Raw genomic sequence first — 6393 nt, 5'->3', positions numbered from 1 at the left:
GACCCTTGGAGCAAGCTCCTATCCCGCCGAGTCACCGCGCCAAGCCACAACCCTAGCGCCATCCACCGCTGCCCTGCCGAGCACTGCGCTGCCTCCGTCCGCTCCACGCCGCGCCTTAGTAAGATGACTAGTTGAGTTTGTCGCCTTCTTCTCTACTTCCCGGTGCTTTTCTCGCTTCGAATCGAGGCCCGTAGGCCGTGTTCCCCGTGCGCTGCTCGTCGCCGTCAATGGCGCCGCCGGCCACACCGGTCCGCTCTCTCTCTATGATCTATTCCTAGCCGTTCAATCTTGATCCAACGGCCGAGATTGGTCGGTCCCCCTTCAGCCGGCAATCTTTCAAAGGAGCCCCTGCAGTTTTACATAATAGAACCCACCGTCCCTGCACTTTTTCTAAAGAACCCCAGTACTTCTTCTTTATCATACCTGTCGTCCCTGGCTCAGTTGAAAATCTGATTTTATTAATTTAAATTCTAAAATCAAGTTCTAGCTATTCACTCAATTTACTCAATTTAGAAATTTCTAAACTACTCATGCCTTGTTGCAGCTGTCCTTTTAAATATACATTTGCTTAATTATTGTTTGTTTTATCTCTTCCACTTTCCCTGATTTGTGTGCGTTGCACTGGCCGTATCAGGGGATGGGCAGGGACGCCACTGCTGCCTACGTCATTGCAACCCTGGGAAGCTGAGGCAGCTGATACATCAAAGCAAATCAGGACGCCATGTGCGTATGATGCTACAAACCTACTCAATCTCAATGACACAATATAAATTTTTTGTCAAAGAACAAATTGCCATAGCCAGCAGATTGGTTGCAAAGTTAGTTGCAAGGCCTGCTCGCCAAGAAGGTCCAATATCACAAAGCCCACAATCTTTACTATACAGTTCCCATGGTGTCTAAAAGTGGAATTTTTGCACACTAGAAAAATAATTGAGGTTCATTTGTCTATATGAATCCCTGTTTATTTGATTTTATATAACTGCTACAGGAAAGCTACTCAAGACCACGGGTTAAATCGAGAGTTCTGGAAATGTTCTGTCAGATTATTGATGCAACTCAAGAAATTGAGGTTGTCTACCCTTTTAATAAGATTTTTAAGGTAGTGAAGTGACATGTATATCATATAAATGTTATTTTCTCTACATTAAAACCGTTTTTATTATTTTTTATTCTACTTATAAGATTCACAAAATTCGATAGTGACACTGCTTTTCCTTAAAATGACATGAAGATCTGAAGTCCTATTTTACAAAAGTGAGAAGCACTTTGAATCTTCTCATGAAATACAGAATCTACTTGGATGCAGCAGCGATCTAACGAGCATATCAACAAAAAAGAGGAAGCACCCATGTATTTTTCAGCTCCAAAGATTGATCATATCTATTATTAGTAGCAGCACTGAAATTCTTTTTTCTTACCATCAGTTAAATTTTATCGCTTTCCATTGTTTGATATTGTTAGCCAGCATATGCTCAAATGTAAAATAGATGCATATCATAGGATAATAGTTGATATTTTGTTTTAAGTAATGGTTGCTATCTGGTACAAAGATGCTATGAATTACTACTGGTCTTGTGCTAAATATTCTTTATTTCTGTGTTTGTCCCTAAATTCCTTGCCTTTTTCCAAGTGACTGCACAATATTCCAGCCTTTTTTTTGTGAAATTTAAGGTGGTTGGATACTAGCTATTGCTACAAGCAACTAAATAGAAAGGTCAGTGTGTTATAATCTGTACCTCCATTTAATATAAGAAGTATGCAAGCATTTGCCTAATCAAGGCTTACAGAGATCATGTAATATTCTAAGTAGTATTATTTCAGTGGAATAGCTTTATGGAATTCGTGAGGCGGCTGTTGTTATATTTCAGTAATAGAATTCCTGAACTGGCTGTCGTTCCATCCTGCAGGTCGCTGAGCGCAATAGCTTTGTGGAGGAAGTGAAACTGGAAAGGGAAAGACAACAGAAGGTTATTTGTGTTCAAATCTGATCCATTTACAAGTGTATCCTTGTGTACTCATATTTCTTCTCTAACGCATCTTTTAAATCAATTCTGTTTTCAGGGGAGCCATGTATGCTAATATCCCAGGCCCAAAAGTTCCATTCTGCTCAGGCTACTGGTATGCTCATTGCACATGTTTTTCTTATTTGGCTACCTCAAACTTGCCTCTTGTTATTGGTAAACATGATCTTCGTGCTTATCACACAGTTTGGTACATGTTATCACTGGAAATCTTACTTGTTGACTATCTGAGCACTGTTATGTGTAATGAATGCCTGTAACCTATAGTACCTCTAAGCGACACACTAGAAGTAATCTTAACTGAAATTTTTCCCAAAACAAAGAATGGAATTCTACAATGAATTATATTTATTCAAAACAATTGAGTGATGTTTTGGCTAAGAGACGATCAAGCAAAAGGAATGTACAGGCTGATAAATATATCGGTGATTTTTGTAGCTTCATTTCCTATGACAATTACATATTCTTATGAAAATGTGATTTGCAATGTCACTGTACTGAAAAACTGATGCCTATGCCAAATGCCAATGCTCTTTATTTCAGGACATAGAGTTTGAGTGGAGCACATAAGTGATGGGATGGTCCAAATCAGGCCAGGCCAAGCCAAGCGAAGCTGCAGTGGTGTCTATGCATGTTAGATATTTTGTTTTAGAAACAAATGTGTTGGATATCTTTGTTTCAATAATGTATACGTAGACTGAGTTTGAGTTTTTGGATCATTTAATTCCAGATGTGAACAAATTATATAACTTAATATTTTGATTTAATGGCTTTATTCAAATGCTTTGTTGTTGTCTATGGAGTATCTAATTAATTAATGGTATTGCAATATTGTCCAGTGGCACCAAACCAAAAACGTTGTAAAAATGGCTATTGGTAACCCCATTTTTTGGGGCAATATATCCTATAGCAACGGACACTCCACGTAGCAATAGAGACTGCACCTTATAGCAACCAAAACGTGAACGTGGCAATTGCCCATATTGCCACCACTTATTGGTGTTGCGACATAATCTTTGTAGCCACACTCGTTATGCGTAGCAATAGCAACTGCACCTTATAGCAACCAAATCTTGGGCGTGGCAATTGAACATGTTGCCACCATTTCTTGGTGTTGCGATATAATCCTTATTGCCACACTCATTATGTGTAGCAATAGCGACTGCACCTTATAGCAACCAAATCATGGGCGTGTCAATTGAACTTGTTGCCACCACTTCTTGGTGTTGCGACACAAGTCCTGTTGCCACACTAGATATGTGTGGTAATACATTATCTTGCAACACACGTTCGTCATTGTTAGTGCACCATTTGCTACGGCATGGGCAAGTTCCCATTGCAAGGTCCAGCAACCCTAAGGCGTTGCATTAGTTATTGTTGCCACACCTACAATCGTAGCAAAACCTTATGTTGCGATGCCTAGGTGTTGCAAATCCAAAATGCATTTTGCAACGCTTCCCAGAAAAGCGTTGTCCAAAGCTTTACCCACGCAAGCGCCTACAACGCCTCCCAACGGAAAAAAAAGTGTTGCTATTTCTGCTATTGTAACTATTTCGGACCTATTGCAACACTTTTCGAGCGTTAAAACAGGGTCAAAATTTAGTAGTGAACCCTGTGTATCCCTATCCCCTCAAAGATCTGTGAAAAAGTCTGTCACAAAACTACGCACCGCCAGATGATTCACTAGTTTGTCCTTGATACTTCACTGTATCATTCGGCAGGGTATATTCCCTAGTCGACTGTTGAATCTATACTCGTCGAAGAAACCTATTGCATTCTTTCCTATTCTTGCTTGTGTTCTTTGATTCACATGCAGAGATTAGCCTTTATAGCGAGGTCAATCAAACAACACATGATTGATAACTAGAGAAAACGTGGTGCTACAATTGTAGAGGTTAGGTCTTTGTGATCGGAAGGCAGATGATGTGTGTCAAATTCCTGCCAAATTGAGGGTTATCTTCATCTAACAAAAGATCAGACATGCTCAGTCCTATCATCGACGCACAAGATCAAACCTATGCTTAAGCTCAGATGCCTTTAGTTTTAACCATGATGTGGCGCAATGTGAGAATATTGCATAGGTGGTCATTACATTTTGCTGCCAAGAACATGCATGTTGATCTGGTCTATATGTTGGTAGTCATTAGTATATCGATACTCTTGTTTAAAAATTTTGTTGGCTAATTTAGTGTCTGAGGGTTTGAACCGAAGATTTTCAGCACATATTATTGTTTCTCTACCATTGGACTACAGACTCATTGTGAGTATATATAGACATCTATGTTTTTGTATATATATCAACATTTTGTAATCTTGTATTGAACATATTTCAGTCCTTAAATGAATTCAAATAAAAAAGTGACAACTACAAATTTCAATCACAAAATATGTGAATATAAAACAAATATTTGAGACTCTAAACAACTACAAATTAAAAACTTATCAACAACAAACTTATAGCTTGAGTTGGCCACTGCAACTTTGGTGTTAACCATGTAAATATTCAAGGTGGTTCGGAAATTCTAAATTTTTAATTTTAAAATCTAAAAACTTAAAACACATATTTTGAACTCTAAACAACTTCAAACAAAATACATTTCAACTACAAAGTTGTAGATTGTATTGAGAACAACAACTGTGGTATATAAAATATCAACATCTAAGATTGTTCGAAAATTTTAAATTTCAAAATCTCGGGACTTAAAATGACATTTTGGGACTCCAAATAGTTTCAAATGAAAAACTTTTGAACTACAAAGTTAGAGTCTTCGTCGTGGGTTTCAATTATGATATCAAGTTTGTCTTCGTTCGACTTCATACGAAAAAGTTATAGATTATTTTTTATGTAACTATTTTTGGAGGCCGACCTTTAGAATATCTTCATCTGTTAATAGGGATTTGAAGAGGCAGCCATCGATAATCTACTATTAAAAGAGGTGATGACCTTAGTTTGTCCGCCTTTGAAAATGATTAATAGAGGAGGGATTTTCCTGCAAGCTGCTTGACCATTTATGGAGACGGTTCGTAAATGTGACCGCCTCTATTAATCGGAGAGGTTGCCTCCTTAATTGTTTTTCTAGTTGTGAATATTAAACTTGAAACCCATTAAAAACTCTGTTACTGAAAAAATGATGGAGTACCACAATCCACAGTGGATAGTATGGCACTGGCTTATCTTATAAAAATTCCCGTGTTGGTGCAAAACCGACAGGTAAATGGAAATTACCGATAGGGAAATACCAATAGAACAACAGCGGCAGGGATAAAAAGTTTACCTGTGGGTGAACAATTTTTTTTTACTGTCCATTCTTCATCGATGCAAAAATTCCCAACAGTCAGGTCGAGTATTTTATCCCTTTTGAACGAAGACAAAAAAAATATATTTTTACCATCAAGGAAATTAGATTCTATATCTGCCAATATTATGTCGATAGGGAAATTGAAATATAGACAATTTATTAAATTTAATTTTATACTCACTCATATAGCAGCTTGAATCGTACAAACCACAAGGCTACATTAGAAGCACATTGGTCCTATTCGCTTATCTTATAATCTGTACTTTTCAGCTTGTTTTTTTTCCAGCCGGAACGATGTTTTTCTCTCACAACAAATCAGCCGGAACAGTGTTTCGGCTTGTTTTTTCAGCGAAGCGAACGGGCCCATTAGAGGTATATAACAACTGGCTGACATGGACACCGCCAAATGCACGCATAATCCGCGGAAGCTAGACGTCGCTCTCGTGGGCGTGACATCTCGAGGAGATCCAAACAACATGCCATCTCTACTCCCGAGGAGATCTAGATGGAGGCAGACTCCGCCGTCGAGACCGTCTCGATGGCTCGAGGAGATCCTAGCAGAAACAAGGATGATAGCGTGGAGAGACAGAAAGGGATAGGGGTGGTGATGTGGAGAGGCACGGATAGGGTGGCGGAGGGGATGGAAAGGTTTGTTGCTAGGTTTTCAAGCTATGTGCTTTTGTACCAGTGTGGGTAAATTGTGACCCTTTTCAGGCCGCGTCAAAGTTTGTAGTAGTCCAAGCCTCAGGTTAGCTACTCGTTTTAGATGAAGTTATAATTTCCGTGTTGGTATGACATCGCGACAACGAATTTTGTTGTTTTCCTATGTGTTTTAACACACACGATTGAAAATTTTGTTTTTTCCCGGTCGGTTACACCATTTTCTTGTGTTTTCCTATAATTGTATTTTTTCTGTCAGGAAGTGTTGGTGAAATGCTCTCTAACATGAGTACTTTGTTTTCCAGTAGCGTTAGTATACGGCCTTGAAGATTCCTGGCTCCTTGTCACGTTAATGCATTGAGAATAATAACATGAGAAAATTCTCTATTTGATGATACCCATAAAATAGGGAT

General features: G+C 38.7%; 1 long non-coding RNA gene across 1 annotated transcript; it reads left to right on the top strand.

Annotated features, from left to right (window-relative positions):
• Window positions 1–1467: 1467 nt before the first annotated feature.
• Window positions 1468–2732, top strand: LOC136533677 (uncharacterized). Its single transcript, XR_010778522.1, has 4 exons — window positions 1468–1714; window positions 1908–1967; window positions 2062–2118; window positions 2565–2732. It is a non-coding gene; the product is annotated as an uncharacterized lncRNA (long non-coding RNA).
• Window positions 2733–6393: the final 3661 nt, after the last annotated feature.

This window comes from Miscanthus floridulus, unplaced genomic scaffold (assembly GCF_019320115.1).
Source record: "Miscanthus floridulus cultivar M001 unplaced genomic scaffold, ASM1932011v1 os_1094_3, whole genome shotgun sequence".
Lineage (NCBI taxonomy): Eukaryota > Viridiplantae > Streptophyta > Magnoliopsida > Poales > Poaceae > Miscanthus > Miscanthus floridulus.
Note: the sequence above shows the minus strand (reverse complement) of the source record. Positions and strands in the feature narration are given on the sequence as shown.